Below are 12,284 nucleotides of genomic sequence, written 5' to 3'. Positions count from 1 at the left end.
GACATCTCATCAAAGATGAAGAAGAATATGGAAGTCTGGGCATTTACAGGGCTGACGACCGTCGGAGGCTGGTTTAAGTGATCACTTTACACACGTGTTACATTCAGCAATTCTACCCATTATTGACAACCACACTACTCAAATTCTTGGAAGTTCTTTATACATATATGAACCAATTTAGAAAACTTATTCTTGAATCACTAGAACTTCACTAGAGACATCTATTGGTGAGATGTAAAGAAGCTTTTTACTAAGCAGAAACTCTTTTATTAGTATATGAGGTCCGAATTCTGGATTATAACGACACACATGAGAAACGCCAGAAAATATTTTTTTCATTTTTATTATTTAAGCTTATCATTTGACCAGATAATTTATTTACAACATTTTGAGTGTGTCCAAATACTTGTTCTCAAATTTAGGATAATCTCCAATTACAGGAGTTATTTTCATATTACTTTTTGACATCTCATCAAAGATGAAGAAGAATATGGAAGTCTGGGCATTTATTTTTCACTTATGTTATACTAATGCATTATTTAAAACTCGTTATGTTTCTTTTTTCATACTTTCTGGCAACTCATCATAAAATTTAAATGCACAGTAAGCAATTTTAAACAATGTTTAAATAAATGCAGTTCCCAAAAAAATATCCACGGCAAAAAAGTATTCATAACATTACTTCCTTAAGAAAATTATGTCTAAATATTAAATAAATTAAGTATCAACTTATCTTACGAAAATCCTCTTCTCCGAAATCATCAAATAACTGAAAGTCAGTAAAAAATTATTGATTTTTTAATGATTAATAGTTTTTTTAAACTTTATGTGACGCTTAATTAAGAAATGACGGTATCATTCACATACTAGATTCCTTAACTATTTTCTGAAACATAATTTTTCTTTGTCACTGTGTAAGTTAGTCAGTAAGTATAAAGGATTTATTTATTTGCTTCCGTGGTGCAATGGTCAGCGTGTTTAGCAACCGTGCTGGAGGTACCGGGTTCAATTCCCAGGGGGGGGGGGTGAAAATAAATATTAGGCATTTTACACTGTAATATTTATTTAATATTACCCTGGACTATTTCCTGAAGCGCAAGAGTGATCACCTTGCCTTCATATAAGTAATGATCAAGATAACACTGCGTTAATTCGATGCAGTGCCCTATACACCATTGGGTGCGGATAAGGGTTATAAGTATAATAAATGTAAATGCAAATGCATTAAACATTATACTTAATGACTAAATGGCGCTGCCTTTGCTATTAAAATAATGTTATTACCTGTTATATGTAAAATGTAAAATCTTAAACCAATCGGTAAATTGCTTTAGGAGATTACAGATTACAAATAAACAAACATATTTTTGGTCATATTGATTAAATGGGGAGAAAATGAATATAACAAATCACGGAAAAAAATATTTAACAGGAAAAAATATTGTCCGCTTGGGATTTGAATCTCCAATGAACTTCTCAGATAAGTACTAAATTAAAAAATGTTTGGTGTAATAAAATTTTAATTCTGATGAGCAAAAATATATTGGACATTGGCATTACTCGATTTTCTTGTTAATTTATTAACCGTTTTTTTGGATGTTTTTGTTTAACCACGTGCGTTTGATTAATTAGGGTCAAATTATTGAAAAGTTGTTTAAATTGTCTAAAAATCATCTTTACATATGTCATCGCAGCATCGAAACTAATATTTGTTGTTGATATCGCGTGGTTTTTTGAAGTTGTTCAGCTGGCGAAAAAATTCTAATATTCAATAGATCTACAATATCATTACTGGCTGGTTTGAAAAAAAGGAGGATAATAAAAAAATCTTATTTTGAAAATCAAAGACGATTAATTACCTTTTTGGTTATTGACTAAAGTCTTCTAAATTAATTTTGTACTTCAATTTTTTTATCTCCTAATATTTTAATAGTTATTATAACATAAATCGCTCCCTCCTTTCAAGAACGTCATAAATAAAAAATCGTCAATTTTCAGCTGTCCATGTTTTCGGAATGCCCAGAAAATGTACTCTATCCCAGCAAAAGAGGCATATTTTTGACATAATATTTACCCGCTACAGGGTGGAAAGTATTGTTTTTGCATTTTGAAGAAAAGGTATTGTTTCATTATTTTTTAAATATATTAAATATTTTTCAAATGGAGAATAAACCTCCAGGTTTTACCTAAAAAGATCTGTTGCTAAGTAAAAAGTCCAATAATTGGCTTGATTTTTTCTTTTAATACATTGTATTATATTTTTAAACTTTAAAAACGTTCTCCTGAAAAATCAAGTTTTTTGATTCATGACGTTCTTGAAAGGAGTGAGCGAAATGTGTAATTGTTTAATTGGCTTCATGTAACTATTTTTGTTAATGTAATGTAATACTCACTATTGTTAATTTAACTATTTTTTTTGTTTACTTTTTTAAATGTAAAGTTGTACAATTCCCGAACAATTAAAATAAAATAAAATAAACTTATACATCCATGTAATACTTATTTTAATATTATGATGGTGGATCATTTATAAAATTTCTGCTTCGAAAATGTAATATTTGGTAACTTTGAAAAGATTTGAAAGCAGACAAAATTTAAAACGAACCCATGTTTTGGATCAGGAAGAAATAAAAATAACCAAAAAACAAATATTGTAAACCAAGGACTTTATTGCTTAGATTCGTTTTATTGAATATGGCATGTGTAACATGCATGCAAATATTTTAATATACTTATTTGATTTTTACTGTTAATTATGTAATAATTAATTTTTTTATGAAACGTTGTTTTGCTTTTTTTGTATTTTTTGAGCTGTGTAATTAATTTGATTGTTTATGGTACAACTTTTGCAGAGCATTTTGTTGCCTATGGTTAAAAAAGATGACATCTAGTTGTTTTTGGCTTATGTGTTGTATTGCATTTTGTAGTTTTTGGTTTAGTTGGACGACATGTTGTTTTTGGCTTGTGTGTTGTATTGCATCTGGTAGTTTTTGGTTTAGTTGGATGACATGTTGTTTTCGGCTTATGTGTTGTATTGCATTTTGTAGTTTTTGGTTTAGTTGGATGACATGTTGTTTTTGGCTTGTGTGTTGTATTGCATCTGGTAGTTTTTGGTTTAGTTGGATGACATCTAGTTGTTTTTGGCTTATATGTTGTATGGCATCTAGTAGTTTTTGGTTTAGTTGGGCAATAAGTGGTTTTAGGTTTAGGTGTCGTTTTGCATCTAGTGGTCCAGGGTTTAGTTGGACATTTGGTTGTTTTTGGCTTAGTTGGTGGGCACTTTGTGGTCATGCATTTGGGTGTCATGATTTTGTTTGGCCAATGAGGTAATTTTGGTTTGATCGTTGTGAGTATAGCTGTTGGTATTCCACCGCTGGCTGCCATTGGCATTGCATTCATTGAATAGATCATCATTGGTATGGCGGTTGGATCGGTGGTAAGTGACCCGGTTGGAGGTGGAGTTGGTTCTGTAGTCAGTATTGCGGAAATTGGTGCAATTCCAACTCCAATTCCAGACAACTGTCCGATTTCAGTAGCTGGTTCCGTGGTTGGGCCGAGAGTTGGTGCAGGGGTAGGCGCGACAGTGGGCGCATCTGTTGGGCCCTGAGCATTTGAAGAACCCTGAAAAATATAAATAAATTGCATACTGTAGTAGTGATCGTCCTGAAGAAGAGATGGGTACATCTCGAAACCGGTAGACATAAAAATCTCGGTGAGTGGTTTAAAAAACTAATGTTGCTAACATTTTTGTCAAAAAATATTACCACAAAGTAAATGCTTTAAATATTAATAATATTGAGAATGTAAATAAATTGTATTCATCAAATCAACATCAATGATATTTGATTCATAGTTGTACACCTCATCATAGCAAAGGCATGTTTCTATTCTTATATTATTTTTATATTTTGATATTACACAAAGTGACCGGCGCCGCACGGTGCGTTATATTGGCAATCTAGCGGAACTTTATTATTTTTTTCGATGGCTTATATTTTGAAAAAAATATTTTATTCCAATAGAAAACAAACCATTTTACAAAACTGTTTAATTATTTTTAAATTAAGTCATTCCGAAAAATACATAATCGTATCGGAAACCCGAATGCGCATCAGTCGCTTGAGTCATCATATTATAAATTTGTGTTATGTATGTGCAAAATTTGTTTATATTTTTATAGTATTAATTTATCAAGGTATACTGTACGTGTTTTTATTTGAGTAAATATTATTTCATTAGCCTGCAAAGTCTTGTTGAACTTATAGCTCGTAAATATAAATTATAATTGGTTTATTCCAATTATAACTAGGCTTTTAGTATGCCATACCCTAAAATACCGTACTATGACAGTATTTTTATAAAAGCTTAACTTATATTCTTATTAGCATATTTAATAACTTTTTGCTTAATTTGCCATACCCATACATTTTTTTCGCAATTTCAGAATGACTACGTAAATTTCTCGTCAGGCTATTTTTGACATATGGGTCGTAGATTCGAAACGCGTGAGAGTTGAAGCCATAATTGCATATATTTTGGAGCAATTTAATATGCTTTCAGTGTTATTTAAGATTTTGACTAGTTTTAAAACAAAAATCAGAAGTGTTTGTCAAAAAATTGGGCAAAAGTGGAATAAATCGGGTAGATCTCGAAAACAATTCTTGAGTTCAAATTCTTTATAGATTATTCAAGGAAATCTTATGTTTTCTAATATTTTTACTCAAATTCTATCAAGTATTTTGAAAAGTAGCTCAATTTGTAAGCCTTGTAGGCCTTGAAAGGTTTTTGAATCGTGTGCATCGAAGGTCAAAAAACGAAAAATACAAAATCATGTTAAATTAACAACCCAACAAGAGTTGTCCTTGGCCACAGTAATCAAACTGAGAAAAACTGGAAAAAGAGATTCTGCCGCCTTCATCAGAGAGTTATCTTCTGCCTTCCTAACAATAAAAAAATATTTCAATAAAAATAAGCCGAATTATCTGCGGATTAAGCACTACCTATAAAATAATCTAAAAACCCATCAGTATGATATCATAAGGCAACAAATGATAGATATAAATAGGAAACAATATCCACCTTACTAAGCGAAAGAATCTGTGAAATTCTCCAGCAATCACCATCAACGAAATTTCAGCTGAAATTCCGCTTTAGTCACTTAACGATCATACTGGGGCGCGATTATCCAAGGTTCAAGAAGAAGTGCTTGAAACTCTTTGTTACTCGAAAAACATTAGTTAAAATAAAATTCTAAAGTGGGTCTGTCATGGTGCCGACAAAATAGGTACCGACAAAATTTTCAGAAGACCATCATACAGACAAAAAATTGTTTAGTATTACTATGATGTCAATACAAATATGTATACTTATAGTGGAACTGTTAAACACAACAAAAAATATATTTGGCAAAATCGTGCACCATTGTCGACTAGATATTGGCACCCCATTTAATTGGTTTTTATTAAAGAAACGGCGAACACAATGATTACAGAAGTTGATGAAAGAAAAAAATTTGGATGAAATTACGACACTTTCTCCAACAAAAATACTTGTGAATGAAATAAAAATGCACGTGAAGCTTACGATGAATTTTGTATGATAGACGGTAAAGTATCCGATGCCATGTGATCATGTTTATCTATTCAAACAGAACTTCAAATATGAGTTTAATGAATCAGAAGAATATTTAAATAATAGTGATTCTGAATAAAACATAACTTGAATATTCTCCATTTTCAAATAATTCCTGGCCTCATATACGAATATATACCTTTCTTTTACAAACATTGGTGATGACGTTTTATGCATATATGCATCTACAACAAATATTTAAATAATATTAATATCTGCCAAAACATTTAAGTGTAATACAAACACATTTAACTGTGACCTCTTTTCATAAAGCATGAAAGTTGTTTTAATACCCATTTTATCATATCTTTCTAGAAATACTATAAGATAAATACAAAATGTTCACTCAATCATATATTTTATAAGTGATAGTATCCAAAAACCTACTAAAACCGGTATATTTTAAGCGTAATAATAAAGTACCCCTAGATTGCCAAAATAACGCACTGTGCGCCGTGGCGTAGTTGGATACTGCGAAACTGGCGTCGCGGGTTCAATCCCGCCAAGTGCAAAATAAATTCAAGCAAGATTTATTTTCAATTAGTCTGGGTGTTTGTGATGTATTTTTCACATTCACCTTCCCTATCTTTACTATCCTACTTGCAGACAAGCCTCTCATAGAGGCTTTGCGAGTTATTTCTTAAAAAAATATAATAAAGTCAATTCATCCTAGGCCACGGGACTTGTTTCAATGAACCTCAATACGGGACTATCGTATATTGAACGACAATAAGAAAAAAACCACATTAAAAGAAAAGTATTTGTGATTTTATTATTATTACTAAAAATACAATTTCATACTATTTCTGTGAGCCTAAGCAGCTAATTATTAGAAATAGGTATCAAATTGTGGTAGAGTGGATTCAAACCGAGAATCTCTGATTCAAGAGTTTGTGACACTAACATCGGGACCACAACCCGACACTAAATTTTACCAAAAACATTTTTAAATAGGTGCAATATATTTTTTTGAGAACTTTGAGTCAAATACCATCGTGAAATATCGATAAAAAGGCAGGATACATCCTAGTTGTCACTACATTATTGACATGTGTTGCCTCGGTGGTCCCCACATATTGGATGTTGGTCGTTAATTTTACGAATGTCAGGGTTGTCTGACTAGGGTTGAAGAAATGATCAAAGCCAGTTAGAGCAATCCTTTTACTTTTGCGATCTCGTGTATAATTGATTTTATTTATTTGTTACATTTTTCTCGTAAAACAATTTGACGTTTTAATTTTAAGAAAAGCGTTGCGACGAAAGATCGCAAAAAGTGCAAGGTATTTCTTGTAATCAAAAATCACGTACACGTTACAACGATAAATTATTAGTCACTCACCGAGTATAAAAATAAAACGACAAATAAATAGACAAATTTGCCAATAGACTTCATTTTCGCCGATTGCCAAAAGTTCACCTTTTCAAATTAGTAGATTCAAAACGAATGAACTCAATTCAGATATAAAAATTCACAACCGGTAAAAAAGTTTGGTATGTTTGTTTTGACTGACGACACTTGTTTAGTTGGTGACTAGGTGATTGATCTAAAGGTGTACAAGAGGAATTTGGCAGGTGTTAAAACACTTCAACCGCACGTCATTTAAAGTAATACAATCATCAGCTAGACCACGAAGTGTAAGCAAATATAACAAAAGAAAACAAGACGTAATTCATTAAAATTTGATATCAATATCTTAAGAAAAAATTGAATTATCATGATTTTATATTTGGCTCTGAAAACATAAAATATTGTGACCTCACCGTAGTGATGAATTCTCGAGTTACTCAATACTCACATATAAATGCGAAAGATCTTTATAAGAGTTTAAGACAGCTATAATTTAGAAAAAATTCTTCATAAAAATATAAAATGATGAAATTACATAAAATGTGAAAAAATGCAGAAATGAACACCAAAAATAAGAAAGTAATTAGTAGTGTCCTAGGTAGATACAAGCTGTCATTCATTATTATCAAATTTTAAAAAAATGCCTTAAAACGTACCAACCGAATTATTGTCGACAAATTCATTCTTTAATTTTCTACCAGTTATTTTTCAAAACCTTGTTCTTTATTCATTTTATCATACAAAAACATGAAGTTTTTTTTAATATTTATAAGATTTTGATATATAAACAAGTGAAAACGGATCTACGGTGGTAATATTAATATTTCATCAGTGTCATCTTAGAAATGCCACCTAGCCTTATTGAATTATTTCCTTTCATAATTGAAAGATAAATATCATGTTACATAACTCAGGTGAGTGGCGTTTGCTTTTTGTCCTAAAGCATGAACTTTACCATTAATGGAAATTGAACATGAAAATATCGCTTATATCGTGTAAATATCGCTTATAACGTGTATTGATTATTACCCAATTAACTTGCTAAGGAAGAAAATTCTAAGATCATTCTAAGTATTTTAAGAATCCGATGTATTTTTATGTTTTTATTTACCCTGATTTTTTTTTTAAAACTAATTTTCCCATTTAACGACCAACAATGTTTTAAGTGTGTCCAAGCCTCAATAAATTATAAATAAAATGTTATTTCATTAAGCTTTCTATGATATTAATTCAAATATATAATCAGCAACCAGTGGTGCACGAGGCACTAGATTGTAAAGAAGCAGTGTTATCATGAAGGAAAGGTCTACGTTTTTGGTACCAGTCTCGGGTAAAATTGAATAAATATCATAGTGAAAAAGTGATTTTTCCACATGTTTTTCTCATAGATTAAGAAGAATATGGAAGTCTAAGTATTTACAGTGCTTGTGACCTGTCATGTGTGTAAAGTGATCACTTTGTATGCGTGCTACATTCACCATTCTACTTATGATTGACAACCACACTACTATTTTTTTGGAACTCCTAGATGTATGATTAATCTCACGTCACAGTACATATAAGTTTATTACAGATATCTTTTATGAAATGAGAAAGCTTTTTAGTAGGCAGAGACCCTTTTATTTGGATGTACGGAAGATCCGGTCCCCGGATTATTTTTATAAAATGGGAAACGCCTGAAAACAAATTTATCAATTTTAATATAAAATTAACACCTAAGAGAGGAGAGAACCCAGGTTTGTGAACAAGTGTTTGGACACGCTCAAAATATAGTGAAGTGATATTTTACTTATATTATACACACCCTTAGGAATCAAACCTGGGACCTCCGCACGCTTTTACCGTTGATCTATGGAGGCGGGCGAAAGTACAGACGAACTTTATTTGATATTTTACAATAATATGTGTTATTAGATACGACAGAAACAGAATATTACATAGATATGATAATTTGCGCTAAGAGTGAAATAATCATTCAACTTTCTAAGAAACTTATTCTGAGTTTTGTGTTGTGTAGAATGTAATATCACCTATCTACATGAACAAACCCACCACTCGTATGTTTTTTTCTTAACCTATTCGAAACTTGAGTGTTCAAAATCACTCTCAATTTTTTTTTAATCAATAACTTGGTAATTATTCAAGCAATTTCAGAAAAAAATTGCAATCGTTGTGATAATACTCAGAAGTAATTTAACATTTAAATATTTTATCTTCAATTTGTTGTTTTGATAAATATTTTTACTATCTACCATCAAATCCGTCAATACGTCATCCAATGGTCGAACGGTTCATGTCATCGTGTGTTATTTGTGTTAACCCATCGTCCTTGAGGTAGTGTTTAACGAAAAATGGCATTATATTAATTAATAGATTTATATTATCCACTGACACTTCGTGATGGAATTGCATTTTAAATATATTATTAGATTTAAATCAGTATTTTTAGCTTTTCCACTTTATTTTTATTTGACCAGCGACCGGGTTTCGTCGTTACCGACATCATCAGTCTGGTCTGATGATGTCGGTTACGATGAAACCCGGTCGCTGGTCAAATAAAAATAAAGTGGAAAAGCTAAAAATAATGGTTTTAATCTAATAACATATTATATTAACTATCCAAATTTATGATTTTAACTAACCGAAGATTTATTATTTATTTCACACTTACTACTGCGCGCCACAACTACGTGGAAGCGAGACAGCAATTATGAAATGCATTATTCAGATAATTTACGCAACGGTTCGTGCAGTCGTTTTGTGAACATACTGAGTGCACGTCATTTGTTGCGAGCTGTGTTTTTTATTACATACAATACTTCTACGAAAATGACTGGGGGGTCTCTCAAATATGCAAGGGGCATGCATAATTTCTAAGTTCTGCAAAAAGGTTAACTTTCCCTAGATTCCAGGATTTCTCTTGAAGACTAAATAACATTTTGTCAAGTTCGGAGAGGCCATATTAACAGCATTGCGCTATTTGCTAATGCATGTACGACAATAAACTCGGCAAGAGAGAAAGGATTTTTCTGTGTTTGCCAGCGGACCGGGGCGAGAACGTTGATGAACGGACGGGAAACGTGACAAGTGACCAAATTACAGCATCCCTCGTAGTACGCGGAAGGGTCGTTTCGTCTACGTACCGTGGATAGTAAAACCTCAAAAAATGATAAATTTAAAACTTTGAACATAATTATTATTACATTTATATTTATAATTTTTTTTTATTCAATTTATTTAATTTTACTTTATTTTTATTTTTAATGAGTTTTTTTTTACTTTATTGTATTTGGGATATTTACAGCACAGTAACATTAACCCATTTACAAAAACATTCACATTCCACATTTGTAAATTTGTGAAAATACCTGGAAGAGGGACGATAAGAAAAGGGGAAAATAAAAATATTCAAGATTAAGTCACAGACAATAATTAGAAAGTAATATGATTCAGGCGTAAATATTTCATAAAGGTTCTTGATAAATATTTTAAAGAATACGTCTAAAATGTGTTGTAACACAAGGTTTTTTCAAATTGATATTTCAAAATAGACCAAGAAGAATGTGGAACATTGGGTATTAACAGGGCTTACGACCTTTCAAAGGCTGATTTAAGTGATACTTACACGTGTAACATTCACCACTCTACGCATGATGGACTCCCAAACTATTTCAGAAGTTTTATTTATCATTCAATCTTTCACATGTTTTTGAAAAAAAATAAAAAACCTTTTTGAAATGTATGTATGTATTTAAAATAACTTGAGAATGAGTCTTTTTATGAAATGTATGTAAAATTTTACCCGAATTATTTTACATACATTTTCAATTTATTTGTCTAAATCGAGGGATTTGGAAATAAAACTAGAATAAAGATGATGAAATTTACGTTTGCTATCAGTATTTGATCGTAGTACATTTTTGTTTTTGTAATATGAGAATAATATTTGATAAATGCTAAATATGCTACGAGGAATGAAGAACTCCATACGTGATACGAGTGTGAATTGTTTTTGTACCACTTACACTTGTACCACTTACTCTTAAACTTGTGCAACTGAAAGCATTCGTTGATAAAGGAGACCGGAATTTGCCGGGGTTTACTTTCTAAAATTTTCTAATGGGGAAATTTCGGAACAGATACATGATTTCGTATATTTGAGAAGTATGTTTTCAAAGGATGGATTTAACATGATAAAGAGAGGAACTAGAATAGCGGGAACAGTGAGTAATGAATTAGTTATTATTTACTGTTCCCATTATTCACATCAGTTAAAGCAAATAAAAAACTTTCAGCGAAAGCAAAACTGGCAGTGCACAAAAGAGTCCTGGTTCCTATCTTAATGTACGTTGGTAGAGCTTAGAGTTGGAAAAATAATGAAAAAGTAGAGTAAATGCACTCAAAATACCATCTCTCAGGCGTATATGCGGTAAAATGATGTATGAAAGATCTTCAAACGGTGATATAAAGAAAAAATCAAGACTGAGGTAAGCATTATTAATAAAAATAAGAAAAGTGCGTTGAGGTGGTTTGGGTATGTGAATCGATTGAATGAAAAAAGAACAGTAAAATAAAATTGAGGCGAATGAAGTTAATAATAGAAGTAGAGAAAAACCGAGGAAAACTTGGCATGATTAAGTATTTCAAATACTTGAGCAAGGCCATTATAGAGAGATTGCTGCACATATTTTACAAAATTAAAACATATATCATTAAAACATATTAAAACATACATATGGCATATCGAAACACCATTTTTATCAAAATTGGATGATTGTAAAAAGACGCATTTGTAAGTCATTTGTAGTTTACAACGTAAAAACACGATGAAATATTTACAACATTTTCACTGCCATTTCATCTCCTTGTGTACATTTATTTAATAAAAAATACGTTAGACGAGATGCTTTTCTATAGAGCTCAAAAAATCAGTGTTGAGTTTAAATTTATTCAGAGGAAAGTGCGTCACGTCTCTCCCGCGATGGCCTTTTAGATATGTGGGGAAAATCTGGCGGTTTTCTAACTTCTTTAGGGCTAATGTAATCAAGTTTGCAGCAACTCGTCTCGGAATACCTTCCTGAAGTGAATCCAATATCGGATCTATTGAAAGAGCGACCGGGAAAATATGTCTGCTGCTATCAGTGTTGCCATATGCCAAACCAAAAAATCTGAATTACAGTCTAGAAATCTGTTTTAAATCTGTGTAGAATCAATAACCCAAAATCTGTATGAAATCTGTAAAAATGATTTTTCGAACTAATAAATTAAGGTAGTTTATTGAAAAACTAACCTTTTTGAGAAAATA

General features: G+C 31.3%; 1 long non-coding RNA gene across 1 annotated transcript; it reads right to left on the bottom strand.

The window, feature by feature from the left end:
- Positions 1-2,649: 2,649 nt before the first annotated feature.
- LOC148302314 (uncharacterized) lies at positions 2,650-7,077 on the bottom strand. The gene is made up of 2 exons (XR_015838665.1): positions 6,971-7,077; positions 2,650-3,621 (listed from the first exon to the last, which is right to left on the bottom strand). It is a non-coding gene; the product is annotated as an uncharacterized LOC148302314 (long non-coding RNA).
- Positions 7,078-12,284: the final 5,207 nt, after the last annotated feature.

The sequence above is a fragment of the Brachycentrus maculatus genome, unplaced genomic scaffold, assembly GCF_059751285.1.
Source record: "Brachycentrus maculatus isolate JH-2025_06_01 unplaced genomic scaffold, ASM5975128v1 h1tg000462l, whole genome shotgun sequence".
Classification (NCBI taxonomy): domain Eukaryota; kingdom Metazoa; phylum Arthropoda; class Insecta; order Trichoptera; family Brachycentridae; genus Brachycentrus; species Brachycentrus maculatus.
Note: the sequence above shows the minus strand (reverse complement) of the source record. Positions and strands in the feature narration are given on the sequence as shown.